This window comes from Crinia signifera, chromosome 7 (assembly GCF_055691185.1).
Source record: "Crinia signifera chromosome 7, ASM5569118v1, whole genome shotgun sequence".
In the NCBI taxonomy this organism is placed as follows: Eukaryota; Metazoa; Chordata; class Amphibia; order Anura; family Myobatrachidae; genus Crinia; species Crinia signifera.
In genome coordinates, this window is record NC_139223.1 from 52057327 (window position 1) to 52078309 (window position 20983).

At 43.9% G+C, this 20983-nt stretch overlaps 1 protein-coding gene across 4 annotated transcripts in view; it reads right to left on the bottom strand.

Moving 5' to 3' along the window:
- The window catches only part of ELFN1 (extracellular leucine rich repeat and fibronectin type III domain containing 1), a 507720-nt gene extending 494106 nt beyond the window's left edge, over positions 1–13614 (bottom strand). For 2 of the 4 annotated variants that reach the window (XM_083153065.1, XM_083153062.1), the window contains exons 1-2: positions 13066–13614; positions 11870–12112 (exon numbers count right to left, since the gene is read on the bottom strand). The gene's annotated coding sequence lies outside the window, so the exon portion shown is untranslated. Of the gene's footprint in view, positions 1–11869; positions 12113–12203; positions 12576–12656; positions 12892–13065 lie in introns of those variants that run through there. The other 2 variants (XM_083153063.1, XM_083153064.1) reach the window with 2 other exon arrangements.
- Between the last annotated feature and the right edge of the window lie 7369 nt (positions 13615–20983).

The following is a 20983-nucleotide window of genomic DNA, read 5'->3' on the forward strand; positions in this document are numbered from 1 at the left end:
GGCTGCTGGGGCTGCCTTACAGTAGTTACGCCACTGGCACATCTAGATACAGTATGAGTCTCATCACATATCTCTACTGTACAATGATTTATGTGCTTAGAACCTGCCAATAAAGTCTCAAATTCTCTCATTTCTGAGAATATCAACGTTAAATGTTTTTTTCCTATTATAACTAAATAGACCCAATTTGTTGCTCAGCAAACACTACAACGGCACATAGGAAATGCTGGGAGCTGGCTAATCTGGCATATAATCATATGGATTTATTTATGCCGGTCCATTCCTTTGAGAATTTCTTTGAGCAATAAAATTGGAATATCTACATTTAGTTTTAGTCTGAGATATGAAAACACCGGCTATACAGATTGGGATGATACTGGCAAATGGGGACCAAAACACTGGAATGATATTAATGAGGCTGATTCCAAATAGAGATTAATACAAAAATAATAGAGAAAGTAGCTTTATATTTGGAACAAATCATGTGGAAATTATGTTATATGATTTGCATGCAGTATTTATAATGGCTGCTCTTGCATGCAGCCCATAAATGTTGGCAGCTTTAGTTGTACACTGCAATTTTGATTTTCATCCAAATCTAAATCACTCTGCAGATGTTACATCTGCCCCAGCTGCAAGGCAATATGGGGGGTAATTCAGACTGGATTGTACAGCCGTGAATTTGCGCATTTGATTATCGATACACTGCACATGTATGCGGCTCGTAGTATGCATGCCCGAGACTATCCTGCAATGAAATACTGTTTTTATTCTATTCACAAGCTGATTGCAAGGTGATTGACAGGAAGTAGGCATCTGGGGGTGGAAACCGGCCGTTCAGTGGGAGTGTCTAGGAAAACGCTGGCAGTGTCCAGGAAAATGGAGGCGTGTCTGAGCGTATTAGGGGAGGGTGTGTGACCAGCTCCAGCCCGGATACGCCTTTTTCCATCGAACCACTGAGGAAGTCTGAGTGGTTACTCTGAGCCTGCGATGACTTGTGCCTAGTGTAGAAATCATTCAATGAGGAGCCGGTTACGATGGGATTTGGATGAATTCACTCAGCTGCGAATAGATTTGTAGCCGTACAAATCCATTCGCACATTGATCACATTCATCTGCAAGGCGGGATTCACTCTAGCGGGCGGCAGCTTAACTGAACGCTGGCCTCTGTGAATTTGCGGCCCTGCTGTCTGAATCGGCCCTATGGTTGCTTGCTGTTGTTTGCGCAGCTCAAATTCAGCCTCTACAACACAATTTATACAAACTGAAATAAAAATGAAATAATAAAAAAATTATTCAACAAAATAAATGTCAAGTGCGCAGCATTATCAGTGCAGGTTTCCCTTGTGAAATACCATCATGATGTACAGTAACTGATCTAATGTAGGGTACACACCAGGACGACCCGCTCACGATGCACATCGTGAGCGGGTCGTCAGTGGCTCATCCGACCCGCTCTTGGTGACGCGGGGGGGGGCACGACCCGCTCACGATGTGCACCGTGAGCAGGTCCGATCCGATGGCGACCCGCACCCGGCTGTATGGTCGTCATTGAGATCCTACCTGCAGCAGGTAGGATCTCAATAACGACCGACCGACCCGCGGGACCGCGCATCGGATCGGTATCGGTCCACACCAGGACAGAAAAGGGCCCAATCAGCACACAATCTACATCCAATTGGTCGGAATTGGATCTAGATTGAGGGGATCGGGCCCTAGTCGTCCTGGTGTGTACCCAGCATTACACAATGACTCACAAATCTAACACATCCATTTACATGTCTATGACCATACACGTGTTTTGTGCTGCATTGCTAATGGGCAACAAAAGATATTTGGAATTTGCATTGAGCTGATGTAGGTAGGGATACACTTTAATATGCTATTTATGTTTGTCGCACTTAGGAACAATTGAGCAAGTAGAAAGAGCCAATTGAATGCTGTTTTTCTATAATGGATGTGTTTCTCCCTGCATGAGAGTGCTGAAACAATAGGGTTGATTGGTCTGGCAGAATTACACAGTCTCTTTTGTCAAGTTCTGTATGTATTTCTCTATAAATAAATAGATACATAAATGAGAATTGAGCAGAAGGGGTCCTAGATATTAATGTTATCTCGCTGGTGGTTCTCCTAAACTGTCAACGGCAGGATCACATTTTCAAATAAGATATCTGGGTTTTTATGAATATGTTTGAAAGATACAACCTCTGCTTGGCTTTTCCATCAACATGCAGCCACAACCGGAACAGCGAATGCGAGTCATCATGGGTGACATTTATTATATGCCCAAGGATATATAGTACTTGCAGATGAAGTACTTGAAATACCATTTAAAGTAGCTGTTCTTGTTTAGACACAAAGGTGGTTATTCTGGTTGATTCGCAAGCAGAGGTTAAAGTGAGGGGGAACGGGGTGGAACTGAGTTCCACCACCTCTGATGGTTTGGTTGAACATTTTAATCTCCACATTGGCCCTGCACAGTCATTCTAACAGAAAAGCATTCTAGTCTCCAGTCGGATGCCAAAAACCCTATCACTGGCCCTGTCTCTGCCTAATGGGGGGAGCGGAGGGGTGTAATTAGGTGGCATAGAGAAATGAGTTCCCCCACCTCTGCATAACCACTTTATGCCCTGTTCGCAAGGCTGCGAATTTCGCAGCCTTGCAAGTCCACCAAACCCCGCCTTGCAAATGGTTGGCTGGCACCACCCATTCACAAGGGCCACTCACTCGCAGGGGCTTGCGAAAGGAGGTTACACAGTAACTTTCGATGGTCGCCGAGCATCTGCACTGAGCAGCCTTACATATTCGTGCACGCTAGGAAGGAAATGGGCAGGCAGCTGACATCCGGTGTTGTCAGCTGCCCGCCACCCGCACCTGCGACATGGCCTCATTAACACGAGAATGCCCAGCGTCCTCATGGGAATGCCCAATGGGGCCGCTAATGCTAATGGGGCCGCCCAACGCCGCTCTCCACCCCCAGCCAGCTGTCCTGGGTGCGTGCACCTGGCGAACAATCTGTTCGCCGTGGGTGCTCGCACCCTGCATACGCACATGCGCAGAAATCCGCATGCGCAATACAAAAACATTGGTCCCCGGCCCAGAATAACCCACAAGTGCGCAAAATATATCTTTCTGTTTATTGGGAGTTGCTATTAATATTATTATTATTATGCTTTATTTATATGGTGCCATAAGGGTACTGCAGCACATAACAAAGGGCCTCATTCAGACTATTTGCAGCCTAGCGAGCAGGCAATCAGAAGGGGGTGACGGAGATGGGGCAGACAGCACAAGTGTTACTCAGAAGACTGTCAGGACATTCTTTTTTTTTCTGTCCCTTGGTTTTAGGTCTAGTTAATCACCTGTAGGGAACAGAACATTTGCCATCTGGTTGGCCTGTGACTAAGAGCTGTGCTGTATCATGTTCCACTGGTTTTCTCATTTTATGCATATTTTGGCAATACGGTACAGTAATGTGTTACACTCTTTGTGATTTGCTGTATTTCATTTATGCTTGTAAACAGCTTCCCGCAAAAAAAATTGCCCCCTTACCACACCTGAGCATCTGCAGCTCCCACATTCATATGTGACCAAGGTGACTACTGCGACATGCAAACTCTCCCCTATGGTTCTGTCAGGAAACTTTGACACACTGCTCCTTTACATCTGCTTCTAAATGTACAGTGGCCTCTACTACTAGCAGCATGCAATGGCCACATCCCTGTAAATGATGTAGAACAGGGGAGGCCAAACCTGTCCAACAGTTCCTGTGTCTCAGGCAACCTGTGGATCTATATTAGGAATGAATGCAGCAGGTTTGAAAATGTGACAGTTAGTAAGGACTACAGCTGTGCACCAGCTAGGGGATTTGAAAAACATGGACCGGTGGTAGACCTTGAGGACCGGTTTAGCCACCCCTGATGTAGAAGAACCATCTAAGATGAGAGGAATCTCGGCATATGCTCAAATCAGAATAGATTGCAATTCTGTCTACACATCCACAACAAAACCTCAGAACACATAGCAAATGTCCGCTTGGCACCCAGTGACCCCAGTAGAGTTGTGCATAGCTCCAAATCATTCTTAACTGCTCACATTTGCCTCTGCTTTGGAGCATGCGCAGTGTGGAAAAGAACGGAGTTATGCGCAACTCGGAATCACCTCCATAGTACATAGGGAATTGTCTGTGTGTGGACTTTCTCTGCCTGCAAACACTTCCCATTCATATTAGACAATGGCACAGTCTACATCTTTCCTCATAGAAATCATTTATGTAGATGCAACACAAACCCATCTGGTACACAAAAATCAATTTATATTAATGGCCTGTTTATTCACCACTGCAAACGCCTAAATATTTAATATAGTGCAAACAGGCGATGAGAAGCATAAACCTAACAGGGCGATGTGAGCTCTTGTTTCATATAATATATCTACAAGTGGATCTGAAGGCGCATAATTACAGAAAGAGCAAGCTAACTCCGCTCTAAAGGAGACTTAGTGGAAAGGTCATTTACGTCTGTCTTTCTTGTTATTCCTCCCCAGCTGGGGAATCCTGTTGATATTAGAAATTGAAAACCTGATAAAAACAACTTTTTATGACTGTGGAAATGCAGAAGTGGCCATGACTCGGGCTGGGAACTGAAGCGGAGGAGCCCCCTTATGAGCACTTCATGCTGGTGGTAAACGAATGCTCTATTGGAGAATCGTGATCACACATAACTGAGACTTGTCTAAGCTACTTCTCGTTTGGAAATGATATAGTGTAATCAGGACAGCATCCTTAAGAGCTGGTGCTGGGCGGGAGCCAAGAAGCAGTGTATGCATTAAGTCTTCCAGGAAAATGCATCTGCTCAGGTGCGAGGATTAGAAGAACAGCATTTCTCCCTGCCTTGTCTAATACATTATATAAGGGCCATTTGGGTGTGATCTAAGAACACAGGGCCTTATTCTAGTTCACTCTTTCTGACAAAATCCTTCTTAGATGGACAAAACCATGTGCACTGCAGGGGGACAGATGTAAAATGTGCAGAGAGAATTAGATTTGGGTGAGTTATTTTGTTTCTGTGCAGGGTAAATACTGGCTGCTTTATTTTTACACTGCAATATAGATCTCACTTTGAAGTAAATCCCCACCCAAATCTAATTCTCTCTGCACATGTTTCATCTGCCCCACCTGCAGTGCACATGGTTTTGTCCATCTAAGAAGGAATTTGTCAGAAAGAGTGAACCAAAATATCCCCCACAATGAGATACACAATGAGATACACAATGAGATACACAATGAGATACACAATGAGATACACAATGAGATATTTGCCATACCTTAGTGCCATTGCTTTAACTATATGAATGAAAATGAATTGAACTATATTATAGGATTTTTATTGTATACCTGTCAGGGCCAGATTAAGGTTCTTTGGGGCCCCATATCCAAGTTGAAGGGGCCCCTACCAATAAAATTGTCAATGAAATATGTCTTAAAAATGTACAAAGCGTAATAGATATATAAAAATATATATTTATACAGCGCAAGTCGGACCGGCACAATGTATAAATAGTTGCTTTGGTGTCCTCTGAATATAATATTGTATTTCCTGGTGTCTCAAGTAGCATACACAGCAATCTACCACAGCCGCCACCCTTTACCTGAGAACCTCTGTCTTAAGTGCCCCAGCCCTCAGGCCCACGCAAGCCTTAATGCAGCCCCGGTGCCAAAATCCAACATACTGTAGGGGGAAAAGATCTCTATTTCAGGATTACAGCCACAAAAAGCATAAAAACTTTTAGTTAAAAAAGTCTAAATTCACCAAAATCAGAGTTATCTAATAAACTCTATGTTTACATATTTAACTATTATCACAGCATGGTGGCTCGGTGGTTAGCATTCCCTTTTTCGCAGTACGTATGGTGTAATGGTTAGCATTACTGCTTCACAGCACTGAGGTCATGGGTTAGATTCCCACCATGGCCCTAACTGTGTGGAGTTTGTATATTCTTCCCTTGCTTGCATGGGTTTCCTCCGGGTACTCCGGTTTCCTCCCACAATCCAAAAATATACTGGTAGGCTAATAAACCCAAGATTGTCTGTGTGTGCATGTACATGTTGTAGGGAATATAGATTGTAAGCTCCACTGGGGCAGGGACTGATGTAAATGTTACAAATATTCTCTGTAAGGCACTGTGGTATATGTGTGTGCTATAGAAGAAACTGTTAATAAATAAATAAATGGACCTTAATATTCACAAAAACGCATTTCTCCATTCTTCCGATAGACTCTTTTAAAAAAAAATTGCATTCTTCAACCCCCTCCAACCCCCCTTTGGCTATTAACAGATCCAAAAATGTCCAGTTCTTTTTCAATACCTGATACAACACAGAACTATGTTGTCTGCAGTATTTAGTCCCTCCATCTCCCCCAGATACAAATCCATATGTATCTACAGTATAGATTGGTAACTACATTTATCAGCTACAGTACATTTATTACATTGTCATCTACTGTACCATGTACATTTGCACTTGTCTTATGAAAGATTCACCAGTGAATCCAAATATCGTCCAATACAGATCTAAGTACTTGTATCTGTATGTACCCACTTGCTCCTATAGACAGGACTTTTACTGTACTGTATCAGACATTTATCAGTGCATTGTCTCTTACATTAGTGTATGCCCCTCTCTTACCTAGAACAGAACCCTCAGTTCTCCTGTTCCAGTCAGAATGATAATCCCACAGTTGTGTGACACTTACTTCATAACTTTGTCATTTTATCAGTCGTTATCTGTATGGCGCATTCTATTTACAGGGAAATCATGGTGACTCTGTCGGATCAGTCTTATGTAGGGTACACACCAGATCGACCATGATCGTGTGACAATCGTGAAACGATTTCCTGATATTGTACAATGGTCGTACGATGGATTGGAGTACACAATCTGCACACAATCGGTACCCAATCCAATGTGGATGACAAATCTTTAGTGCAGCTGGTAAAATCTCCAAAGCGACAAAATGACCGGCGGAGATGCACATCGGTTCGGGATCACATTGAAAACATGCACAATTCTGCTCTTTTTGAATACAATCGGTTCTTAGACCCGTCGCGATTGGGGGAATTGAGCCCAAATAATTTTCTGGTGTGTACCCAGCATAACAGTGTGTAGGACACTTGCAGAAAATAGACTTCATAGTCCAAGTTCAAAAGGAACATCTAAATGTGTATGCCTTGACTTTAATCCCAGTTAACAACCATCCTAGCCTAATAAACATACACCAAACCATGGCGTCATCCCCTGGTGGACAAGGTCTAATTGCGATGATCAAATGGTTCTGTACAATGCAAACTGTCCGGTGACTGTACCTCAAGCAGTTTAATAGAAGGCCATTAGAATTCCATGCTGAGAGGTGCATCTGCGTGATGTAATTTACTACCTAAAGATATTAGTAGTCTCCAAACAGTTCTGCAAGTATGTAAAGTTGAAGACACATAGAGACATCTCAATTGACATTAATTAGCCATAATAATAAGAGTAACATACAACACAAGTGTGCGTGCCTACACATGAGTGCGTGTGTGTGTGCATGCATAAAGTATCATACATACAATATATAGGGCTTTTATATACACAGATGCTGGCTACAATACTGGACTGCAGGGATTTCTTGAACATAAGTAGTCATACTGCATAGTCAATAGGTTGATAGAACGACAAAATCCATCTAGATGGATCTAGAACAATGAGGTTGCTACATTAAGTAACCAGGAAGCAAAGTTGTTATATTCAGATGCTCCATGAATGAGTTCTACAGGCAGAGAAAGCAGAAACGCAACCGGAATGTAAAAAAAATAATAAAAAAATACAAAACTCAACACAGTAATAACACATTTAACACTCAAATCCCTCTTGAGCTGTTCGACTGATGGATTACCTACATGACCCTGCCCTTATTGTGCAAATACTATTACTGTCATTAAGAATCTTCCCACTTCTTAATAAGACTATAAGGTAAGACAAGGTAATGATATTGATTAGGATTCATGAATAATACATTTTAAAAACTGTAACTGTTCTGGGGTGCTATAAACAATAACCGGTTTGCACATTGGGAGCAATGTAAAGCATCAAAACATGTGAATATAATTTACTCTAAACTCTGAGCTATAAAAAGAAAGATAAGTCGCGTGTTTCACACTGCATATGTGTCACCTACCATTGGTGGAGTGTCACTCGCTAGAGATACTGTGTGACTGATGTGTATTATTGCATTCATTGTGTTATGAAGAACCCTTAATTCATATCCTCGAAAACAGTCAAAGAAGCCAATTTTATAAAATGTCCTAATCTTGAGTATTATATGATAGTACTTATTGGGACTTAATATATTTAGTTTTTAATTAGAATATAATATCAGTAACTATGGTGCAATGGTTAGCATTACTGCCTCACAGCACTGAGGTCATGGGTTCGATTCCCACCATGGCCCTAACTGTGTGACATTAGTATAATCTCCCCGTACTTGCGTGGGTTTCCTCCGGGTACTCCGGTTTCCTCCCACAATCCAAAAAATATTGGTAGGTTAATTGTCTCCCAACAAATTAACCCTACAATGTGTGTGTGTACATGTGGTAGGGAATAATGATTGTAAGCTCCACTGGGGCAGGGACTGTTGTGAATTTTCAAAATTCCTCTGTAAAGCGCTGCGGAATATGTGCGCGCTATATAGGAAACTGTTAATAAATTAACTAAATCAGTCAGATAAAGCATTTTACAAACTCTTACTAACTCTAAGTATATTTGCTGAGAGATGCCAACTAAGGGCAGTACTAGAGGTACAACATTTTACCTATAAGACTCTAAAACAACACGTAAATAAAAATATACAGTATAAAAAAATGAAAATAAATAAATAAATAAAACGATCTAAAGAACAAACTTAATTATAAAAGTTAACGTTCAATATACCAAACACAGCCATTTGGAAATATACATTTTTGCATCTCCGCATAATTATCACATCCTTATTTCTGATAGGGCAGGGGAAAAGCTGTTAGAAGTTACATTCTAGATAACAGAAAATAGGAAGAGACAACGCTACCTGCGCTCTTATGATACATTAAATATGCATATAACAACCGCATAATTGTGCAGGATTCAAAACCCTACAACTCAAGCTTAGCAAGAATCCACTGGTGCCACAAATATTAACAGATTGTTCAAATTACCCAGGACAATGGCTACATAAATAGATTCATTAGAGAATTCAAACTAATAATGCAATAGATAAGAGATGGCAAGGACAAGTGGTTAATGAAGGATAGGTCATTAATCTTTGGACACATGTACGACTCCCTCCTGCAGAGACAACCTAATCATATGCAGTTGGTTCCCTATATTAACCTGTCCTCTGTGTTGGGATAGGTCCTGCCTGCCCTGGACATGTGGGATATTATTTTCGCTTCATTAAAATCCAATCAAGATGCTTTGGCAACTGAATTTGCCGCTAAACAATAGTCTTTCTGATTGGCAAGCTATTTCATTCCCCATGCCTATCATTAATTCTGTTACTCAAATGGAAACTACAGCAGCATCTGTCATTATAATTGAGGCTGCAATGCATCAAGTGGATGGTGCAGACATTGCCTTTGCAACCTAAACTGCAAAAAGTAAATAAAACTGGGAACAAAATATCTCTACATTAAAGAGTGGTGCTAGGCATTGCAGATGTCCGACTATATGGTACAGTATTCTTGCTTCATTTCTGGTCCCTGGAAAATAAACCTTGAATTCTACACATTGGCAATAAAATAACTCGATGAGCTTCCAACCGTTGTAAATGGCAAAGTGACTAGTAAAAAAAGTGACTGCGTTTAAATTCCTGGCAATTGTGATTTTAATTATTACCCAGGCAGAATAACAGTTGTAATCTAAAAATGAATTCATGTTTACAGTTAAATCAGCTTGTCAGTTTGAAAATCAATCTCTCTTCTCATGTAAATACACCGTACTTTCAAATGTCACACAAATAGCACATGCTCCCAGCACCGCTGTTATGAATATTGTAAATTCATGCGGATAACCGCCAAAAGGATTGGACATAATCAGTGGTTACCTAAGCAAGGGAAACCCTAGTCTGGAGGGGAATCCCATGATGACCTCACATGTGACATCACAGTTGGTGGTATGTCATTGACCAGGTCCAGGTTTAGCATGTGGCTGCATTATCTCCATCGGGATGCTACCAAACATTTTGACTTGTTACTGGCGCTGAATTGACTTCCCCAAGCTCTACGTTGGTACATATGACTTTGATACTGTGATGACCCTTGAGGCCATCGAACCATTGATGAGCACTATACTATACCATGTGCCTTGTCCATAAAAATCTGATCAAGGGACATTGGATTCAATTTGCAACAGTACAGTCTGTGTTATGGTCCGTTGCTCATATTTGTTAAAGCAACAATGCCATGCTTCATTAACTATATTAAAGTGACATGCTAAGCTCCACAGGGGATTCTTATTAAAGCAGCGCAACAATCTGCTGTACATAAGCCAAGTATTACACGGACAGAGTTGAGCATGCCTGTCTAAACATGGAATATGCACAAGGTCCATACGCCACTTATAACATCTGAATAATAGGATACAATGGTCTTGGATGACAGAATTAATAAATAAGAGTAAAGCAATGAATATATGTATCTACTGGATACAATGGCTAGACACTTTCGGTGGTGTGAAGCTGTAAGCATAGCTTAGCGACAGTACTGCTGAAAAATTAAGTTTTTTTTATGGATGTGGAGAAATTCTGGTTTACAACCCTGTCCAGCTGCTACACAGTACTTTAAGCCTCCTAGACATGATTAGTAAATGAGTCAATGGAACTAAAGCGTCCCATACTGTATATAACATTTTACTACATACAGTTTTTCGCTGAAAGGAACACAACACAACAACCAAATACTAAATATAAAAACAAATATATTAAGCCAAAACCAAGCAATAAAACCAGTTTTTCTAGAGGTAGTGGTAAGTAGATCTATATAGTGCATCTCTATGTAGCTGTCAGGGACACACAATTCTCTTCCGTAAGTGCACATAGAAGCAATGTTTATTGAAAAACTACTGGTATGCGAAAAGGGACTCATCCCAACAACTACCGTACATTGCTACTCTCTTTCAGTACCTATACGTACCCGAGACGACTTGCACAAAATGTAAAAGTAGAATTAACACAGCAAATTAAGCCAAATTGATTGTCTTTTTTTTTTTTCAAAGTAGCCTGAATAAAGATGAGGCACAGTTTAGTATTCAGTATCAGCAGGCGGCGGATTCCATTCTCCAGAGGACCGTTTGCAATCAAGGCCATTACTCATTTTCGACAAGTTCTAAACTGATCAGCAAACAGCTTAATCTGTGCAACAAAAAAAAAAAACCCTAAAGATTGGCTAGACTGGGTCACTGGCATGTTATAGGCTATACAGTACATCCCACAGCTCTACAGAAAAATACATAAAGGGGCTACAGCCTACAGGAATCTCAGATCTCTCTCTATCTCACATACTCTCAGCAGCTTTTGGAACAGACAATGAAAATGCGTAGATTCTAAATTGCAACAGTTGTATTAACCCTCCTAGTGGCTGCATATCACAGAGCTGGGGTTTAAGGCAATGTTCTATATATAGAAGCATTGCTGGATCTCGTAAGAAAACATAAATACAGTTTGAGAAGCGGATCACAGATTTGGCTTTTTAAAATATATTTTATCATCTCTAATGGCATGTGCAGGCAATAGATATGCTGCTTATTACAATATATAGATGCTTACAGTCTACATTTCTTACTGATAAGTGAAGTAAGTACCTGATGACAGCCCAGCAGGGGACAGGCGGTGGGGAAGCTCCTGGCTGTGAGTTGGGTCATGTAGGGGAGACCTGCTGGACAGCTCCAGGGCTGAGATCTGGATACAGGACGCCAGCTGATTCCTTAGGAGCTGTCCGCCATCCGATGGTGCTGAAACCTTCTCTCGCTGTAGCTCTGTCACCTCTCAGGACTCCAGAGATAAAGTCGGGAGTATCCACATCGCACAACAGTCCATGGGTCCCTCTTGGGAAATAAAATAATAAAAATAAAAGTAAGGGTACGCTCTGAGCCAACAGCTGTCCCCCAACACCCAGCAAACTGCCCTGGCTACTACCTCTCAGTCTAGGGCAGAGGATGGGGCTCGGATGAATGACGGATCCTTGTTAAAGTTCTAGGAGGCCACCAGCCTCCAATGCGCCCGTGGCTGGAGCAGGGCAGCGAGGCAGTGAGGAGTGCGCAAGAAGAGATGCGCTGCGCAAAACTAGCGCCAAGTGCCGTGATGATCAAACAGCAATTGGGTCACAGCTGGACTGTTACTTGCAGGAATATTTGGCCAAAAATAACACGAAAAAAATAAATAAATATATATTATAAAAAGAAATAAAAAATAACAGAGGAGAAATAATACAGTGATTCTCCCAATAATTTCCGGGATGATGCTAGATGTCTCTCCCCGTGTGTCTGTGCGTCTGTGTATGATGTGTGTGCGTGTGTGATGTGTTGGGAGCGCAGGTTGTGCCCCCCTCTCACCCTACAGTAACTGGGATAATAGCATTACAGAACTCACCAATCCACTGGCTAATAAGGATCCAGGAGTTGGGCTGTTGGATGGAGAAGTCTAGAGATCCCCTTACAGACTATAATCATGTCATGTCCCCTCTATCTCCTGGCATCATCCCCTGCACAGTCAGGCTGCATCTCCTCTCACATCTGGAGCCACAGATGCGAGAGGAAGACTTAACCCCCTGGCTGCCGGGCTAGCTGGCAGCCCCCCCTGGACTGGATATTAAAGACGAGAGCGCTTGCTGCCCCCTTATGCACACAGCTGATTGCAGCCCTGGCAGGAGAATGGCTTCAGCAGACATCCACATGCAGTGAGATAGGAGCAGGCAGAGAGGGGCTGATGCATAACACAGATGCATTGCAATTACTGGATGCCATGTAGTAGTGTACTGCGGCAGGGGAGACTCACTTACCTGCTGCTGCAGACATCCAGGCTGCTCCCAGTGGCGTGCAGGTCCCCTTAGGACATCGGCTCCCTGTGCATTCCTCAGCAGCTCCCTTATGGAGACTGCTCCTTCCTCCTAGACAGATCCAAGGGCTGGACTCGGCCTGAGAGCAGATCCGCAGCTCCTCACTGCGTCAAGTGGAAGGACCTCCAAGATCCGTGCGAGGCGAGGTGATGCATGCAGAGCAAGTCCTGGTGGAGAGCTGCCGGCTGGATCCCGGGGGCCGGTGCCATGCAGCTCAGGAGGAGGCAGTTCTCAGCCAGTAGCACCGTCCTCCCTGGGTTACTGTGGGGAGTCCTGGAGGAAGAGGGGAGGGCTGTGTAACTTAAACAGAAACAGCATGTTGATCCAATGGTGCGTAATAGGAACTTAAAGCATAGTGCTCCTAATCAGATTGCCTGGCAGAGACTGAGGGATGCTGAATAAATAGATGTGCATTGTAGAAATGTCCCTCCACCCACTCTCCCGCTGTACAGCCGCTGCTCCCTCTTCATCCGCTGCCTAGATGTCATTTAACTAAACATTGTCACTATTCTGTTCTGTTATGCAGCATGCCCCCTCATTGCCTGTCTCCTACCTAGCCACCCCGCTTCTGTCTACCAGCTTACCCCTGCTACTGTACTGTATGTTGCATACACTCCCCAACACTTTGTATTACTGATGTACTATTTACAGGGTTATTGCATTATTCCAGTATAACTGATGCATTGATTCAGACCCCAAAGGCACCCTCACCTGTTCACTTTTATTTTACCTCTCTGCATTTTTTGTTACTATACTACTGTACCCCCCCCCCCCCCACCCAACACACACTGTACCCCTTCCCCTCTCTTTATATTGTCACTCAGTTATTTCTGCATTATCTGCCTTTTCCTCCCCAGTTTTGATCCACATTCCCTGTCTTTGCTAAACCAGTCTATATACCCTAGGTCTCTCCCATCCAAACCAGATTATACCCTATGTCTCTCCCACCCAAACCAGTTTATACCCTATGTCTCTCCCACCCAAACCAGTCTATGCCCTATGTCTCTCCCACCCAAACCAGTCTATGCCCTATGTCTCTCCCACCCAAACCAGTCTATGCCCTATGTACCTCCCACCCAAACCAGTCTATGCCCTATGTCTATCCCACCCAAACCAGTCTATACCCTATGTCTCTCCCACCCAAACCAGTCTATACCCTATGTCTCTCCCACCCAAACCAGTTTATAGCCTACGTCTCTCCCACCCAAACCAGTCTATACCCTATGTCTCTCCCACCCAAACCAGTTTATACTCTATGACTCTCCCACCCAAACCAGTCTATACCCTATGTCTCTCCCACCCAAACCAGTCTATACCCTTTGTCTCTCCCACCCAAACCAGTCTATACCCTATGTCTCTCCCAATCAAAAAAACAGTTTATACCCTATGTCTCTCCCACCTAAACCGGTCTATACCGTATGTCTCTCCCGCCCAAACCAGTTTATACCCTATGACTCTCCCACCCAAACCGGTCTATACCCTACATCTCTCCCACCCAAACCAGTCTATACCCTATGTCTCTCCCACCCAAACCAGTCTATACCCTACATCTCTCCCACCCAAACCAGTCTATACCCTATGTCTCTCCCACAAAAACCAGTCTATACCCTATGTCTCTCCCACCCAAACCAGTCTATAGCCTACGTCTCTCCCACCCAAACCAGTCTATACCCTATGTCTCTCTCACCCAGCCCAGTCTATACCCCATGTCTCTCCCACCCAAACCACTCTATAGCCTATGTCTCTCCCACCCAAACTAGTTTATACCCTATGTCTCTCCCACTCAGCCCAGTCTATAGCCTATGTCTCTCCCACCCAAACTAGTCTATAGCCTATGTCTCTCCCACCCAAACCAGTCTATAGCCTATGTCTCTCCCACCAAACCAGTCTATAGCCCATGTCTCTCCCACCCAAGTCAGTCTATTGTCTATGTCTCTCCCACCCAAACCAGTCTATACCCTATGTCTCTCCAATCCAAACCAGTCACTCCCACTCAAACCAGTCTATACCCTGTGTCTCTCCCACTCAAGTCAGCCTATAGCCTATGTCTCTCAGACTGCAAATAGACTGTTCCTTGGGCGCACACACCCAAGACTGTGGGCAGGGGGCGAGGGGCGGTGATGGATAGTCGCACCCATGGGAATGCCCAATAGTTAATGAAAACGCTGGGTGTTCCCATGGTAATCTACCAGTGACGTGGGTGCCGGAGACAGGCAGTTGATGTCACCGGGTGTCAGCTGCCCACCCACTTCCTGGCAAATGTGCACGCTTTTTTAAGGTGACCTGAGAGTCACTTTAGATATGCGTGCACTCACCACATCATTCGATGGTCGGTGACCATCGAATGATGTGGGTGTTTCCACATAGCCTGTGAATGGATGTTAAACATCCATTTGCAGACAGTGCTAACTGAAGTGCCATGCGAGGGGGGGGGGGGCGGACCAGCATTCAGCGGGGGACACATTTTCAGCCTTAAGAATCAACCAGATTACCCCCTCAGTTCAGATCAGCATACAACTAGATGTGATGTTAATGTCCCAATGTGCTCTGTATTATATCAAGATATGCTGGTTTGCAAGGAAAAATGATATGGTTGCTGAGTGCCCTAGCCTTTTACAACACATTGCTCCTAATTGGATTGTCCCCTAATATACATCCTTCACTCTTTTGCCAACTCCGTCCTAGCAACCAGCCGACTCCTCCCTCTTCCCCAACATCAGTTCAACCGCACCAGCTGGATTATAAAGCGGACTCCTACTCAATAACTCTCACTCAAAAATAATGTTCCCCGCTTACATATCTATTTGCAGTGGCAGTAAAGTTTATTCCAAATCTATATCCTAATAAAGTTACCACATAACCCAGGCAGGTGTTAGCAATTTAGATATGAATGAATATAAGGCATTCCATTTTATAATAATAATATGGTGGCAGAAATTGGCCATTACCTTCTATACATTAAACCTCTACATCCATAATATGATATTTTAAGCTGCCTCTTTTGCCTGAGTAATAGATGGTAAGCATACTGTACATTTATATAAGAGCAACTCGGTTCGCCTGCCAATTATAGTAACCTGATGCATTAAGCAAACCATGCATTATTATAACAATACATTATTCAGGCTACAGATTTTACTTGAGAAAGTCATTAGAGTTCATCACGTGCACAGAAGCCCTGCTTAAGAGGATGCTAATTAATTTTAGTGGGAAATGGAATTAGTTCAAGCGAGATGAAACGGTTAATCAATGAAATCATCTGAAAAAACAGTAGGAGTATTCATGTGGAGACAACTGCAGGGAACAGAAAGATGTCCTCACGAAATCAAGAGCCACAAAGGTTCACTGTCTGACTAGATCTTCCTAACACTACGGGACTGTCTTTATGAGTCTGTTGAAGCTAAGCAGCTAAGGTAAATGGGGCTAAATACAGTTCCCAGGGCTAATGCATAAAAGTCAGTCTGATCATGTATCTCCTGCACCTGTTCAGTGCTGGAGAGTCAAGTTGCCACCTCTAAGGTGCATGGAAATGTTTACTACTGTGCTGGCGGGTATGGACAGACAGATGGTCGACAGTCATTAGGTCAACACCACTAGGTCGATATACTGCAAGGTCGACGGGTCTAGGTTGACATGGCACAAGGTCGACATAAGGTTTTTCACTTTTTTTTACCTGAATGTAGACAGTCGACATGGACACAGTTTTCAGTGCACCGCATCCCCTCGCATGGCTAGCTGTGCTCACCATGCTTCAGGAGCGGTGCCTTGCTGCACCGCTCCTGCTGTTCTCCCACCACGCCCTAGTGGATGGTAGGGCATGAAATACCGCCTGTCGGCACATGTTGGCTCTCAAAAAACTGTGAAAAAACCCATGTCGAACTTTTAACTGTCGACCTAATGACCTGTCGACCTTGCAGTATGTCGACCTAGTGGTGTCGACCTAATAACGGTCGACCATCTTTAGGTACCGTATCCCGTGCTGGCAGGTGGATGCAAATTATAATCCCTTAACCCTTTCAGTGCTAACATCTCTGTGAGAGATGTTCAAAATAGCTGCGAAAAATTCCAGCTTCGCTCACATTTGTTATATAAATTCAAGTAAAAAATGTTGGGTACTTGTGAGTTATCCGGACTGCTGATTTTTTCATCGCGCCCGAAAAATCGTGGGCATCGCGTCAATCCCGGCCATTATAAGGGGCCGCGACGCGACCGACCTGATGACCGCGATTTCCCATAGACAGTAATGTTAAAAGACGCGATGGACCCGATTTCCCATAGACAGCAATGTTAAAATGATTACAGTAATGTTAAATGATGTGCAAAATAAAATGACAATGTGAAATGGGCCAATATGGCCATTTCACATTGGATATGTTTTAAAAAAAAAAGTTTCATGGCCCCGTTAACGCCAACCCGAAGCGTGGTGAGCGCAGCGAGCGCAGCGAGCCCGCGAGGGGCGGCGGTACGCGTCCTCCGACCTTTTCATACCCCTACTATCCACGTCGGCGTGGAGTTGAGAATAGAAAGTGTGGCGAGCGTAGCGAGCCACCGAGCCCGAAGCGTGGCGAGCGCAGCGAGCCCCACGAGGGGACGCGGACACCTGTGAAGCCCGCGAGGGGACGCGGATACCTGTGAAGGTATCTGCGTCCCCTCGCGGGGCTCGCAGCGCTCGCCACGCTTCGGGCTCGGTGGCTCGCTGTGCTCGCCACACATTCTATTCTCAACTCCACACCGACGTGGATAGTAGGGGTATGAAAAGGTCGGAGGACGCGTACCCCTTGGAGGTTGGCGGAGGTTGGCGTCAATAGCGGGGTGGCGTTAACAGTGGTGGGGGGCCATGAAACATTTTTTTTAAAAACATATCCAATGTGAAATGGCCATATTGGCCCATTTCACATTGTCATTTTTTTTGCACATCATTTAACATTACTGTAATAATTTTAACATTGCTGTCTATGGAAAATCGGGTCCATCGCGTCTTTTAACATTACTGTCTATGGGAAATCGTGGGCATCGCGTCGGTCGGGTGTCCTTAAATTAACTAAACTTAAGGACAAAATCGGCAGCCCGGATAATTCACAAGTACCAAATGTTGTGTAAAAAAAAGACTATATATTCTATATAAATGTGAACATTACAGGTCATTATGATGAATAAAACTGTTTGTTTTGCAATTTTTACACCTACTTTGACAAATTCACTTGTCACTCAAAGGGTTAAGCCCCAAACCGGTGTTTATGACCTCACACTGTGGTCATCTGTATTCTGTTTTTGACAACAACACCATACTGTAGATCACTGTACAACGTGTTAATAAAAGTGCAAAGACAGAAATACATAACCATGCTTTAAAGACCATTATGTTGTCAATTTATTTAGATCAATATAGATATACTGTATAGTTCTGCTAGCAGTTATTTTTCTTATGGGAAAGGGATATCATTGACTTGAATAATGCTACCATTATAGAGAACTTTATTTATTGTACTAATAAGTTGCAGGACAATTTATTTTGTACCTCTCTGGAGATCTGCAGAACATTGCAACAAACCCTTTCCAATTTGCAGTGATACAGGTTGGTGTGCAGCATTAAATACTTATAGACCATCAGTCTGAAATTCCCAGTGGGATTATATATCTGCAAAATAAATGATTGCCCAAAAGGTGATCTCAGCCAACACCACCCGTATTCACCCAATTGCAGATAAAGGACAACTTTTACTAAAGATCATCTAGTGGTTTTCAAACTGCCGGATTTACTAAAGGCCAAAGCACTCTAAAAAACATCATAAAATTACAGATTTATAAAACACTACAAAATACATTGCCATCTTCATCTTTTGTTACACTGTAAGAACAATTTATCAGTCAGCGGGTCAACAAAGCATTAGAAATGTTAGGTAGCGGCTGGATGCTATAATACTGAGGCCACTGTTGAGCTAGAGGAAGCACAATAAATTTATTCATTGTGAGGACAAACATTATTAAGGAGGCCAAAAAAAGTTATAATAGTTACAGTCTCGTAGAGGCAGGTAAATGCTGCCAGCCCAACTGTCCAACTCCCCGCCCCCCGGCGCCCAAGTCCCACCGCTAGCATGCGAGGGGATCGCATGTGGCTAACCGGGAGAGAAATCAATCGATGGTCGTATACCATCGAATGATTTCTCTCCCCTTCGGTAATAAGAGTCAGTCTAAACAGACTTTTATTTACTCTGGTCGCAGACCGCCGAAAAGGGGGCGGGCGATGACGTCCGCTGATGCCACGTGCTTATGCCACGTGTGTTAATAAGCGCAATGCACTTTCCCTTGTATTCGGAACTGGCAGCTCAGTCAGGAGGGTTTACTGTAAGTTCTGTCTAGAATTTGTCTAGGACTACTCTGTGAGGTGCAGTTTCCTTGGCCTCTCAGGCCGCCCTGTTACAGACAGCCTGAGTAAGGTCAGACCTCCAGTACTCAGGCTGCAGTCGCAGATGATGTTCCTCTATCATTGTGATGCAGTTTTCAGCGACCACAGATGCAGGCAGGTGGTGGTATGCACCTCCTCCTGCATCCAGTTGCATCAGGTACGCCGACAGGGAGATGCTATGGTTACAACTGGCCCTGGCCCGGACACTCTGACAGAGGGTAGGGCCCGGGCAGCAGTCCACCAGCACACTCATTCACTGCAGCCGCCCTCCCCCACTACAAAGCAGTGGGACGCGGGTCCTCCGCAGCATGCCACACATGCGCAGTCCCCAGGCCTGGCCAGATCCTCCTGCTGCCTGCTGTCCGGGGACATACACAGGCAGTGCAGCAGGCAGCAGGAATGCTGGGCATCCGCACTGTAAGCCACGCAATGACATCACAGCACATGCGAGCCTGAGGAGCCGAAGCCGATACCACCGCCACCATAGGTATCATTCTAATACACGGGCATGGGATTTTGTCAGTCCCGGGCTCCACAATTTCTGATGGGAGCCCTGAGTGGCATCGAAGGGGGGGGTGTAAGTATTGTACTCTCTGCTGGAGAGGCCTGGGTGCCGCGCCTCCAATACAGTGAGCCGGGCAGGGAGATGACAGGCTGCCGCCACAGCACAGCTTCTCTTCCCAGCTTAGCACACGCTGCATAGTATTGTGTGCCAAGCTGGGGAGAGAGGCAGCTGCAGCAGAAGCCTGTCCTCTCTGTCCGTGAGCGGGTGTCCCATTCATTTTTTTACAGGGGCCTTGCCATGCCCTCCCATTGGCCATACCCCTTTTTTTTTACTGGGGCCTGGCAATGCTGTCAAATGCGATCCATACTATTTCAGGCCCATGATAAACTGCTGCGGAGATTATCATGTGCGATCGATGCTGAATCAGGCCCATAGTCATTGGTCTGTTTTAATAGAATGTTGGATTGAATTCTATGTTGTCTCCAGATTGCCATTACCACAAATTCCGTAACTGGCTCCCCAACGTTTCAGCATATTAATCATAGCCTATATTTGCACAAGAGCTGCAAAGGCAGTAGTAATAAAAGAACAAGACATTATTATATACTGAGTAAACATTTAATATGGTGTGCAATGTTCAGCACATTAAATTGTAACAGCTGCAACTACGGTCTAAAGCACGATGGTCAAAGCAAAGTAGCACTGAAGGTGATTTATTAAAAGCCTTGGATTCGTTGACACATCTGCCACTGAGAGAAAAGAATGAAGGAGGATTATATTATCTTCTGTTGCCTTTGTACTGGTGGAAAGTGCAAATGCCACATTAAGACAAAGAAAAAAATAAAATGAAAAAGCTAACAATGAAAAGAAATGAATATATTTCAATTGTATGCATAACATTTTATGTCTCTTTTCTGCAAAGTTATTTTTTTTTCACTCTAAATTTTGTA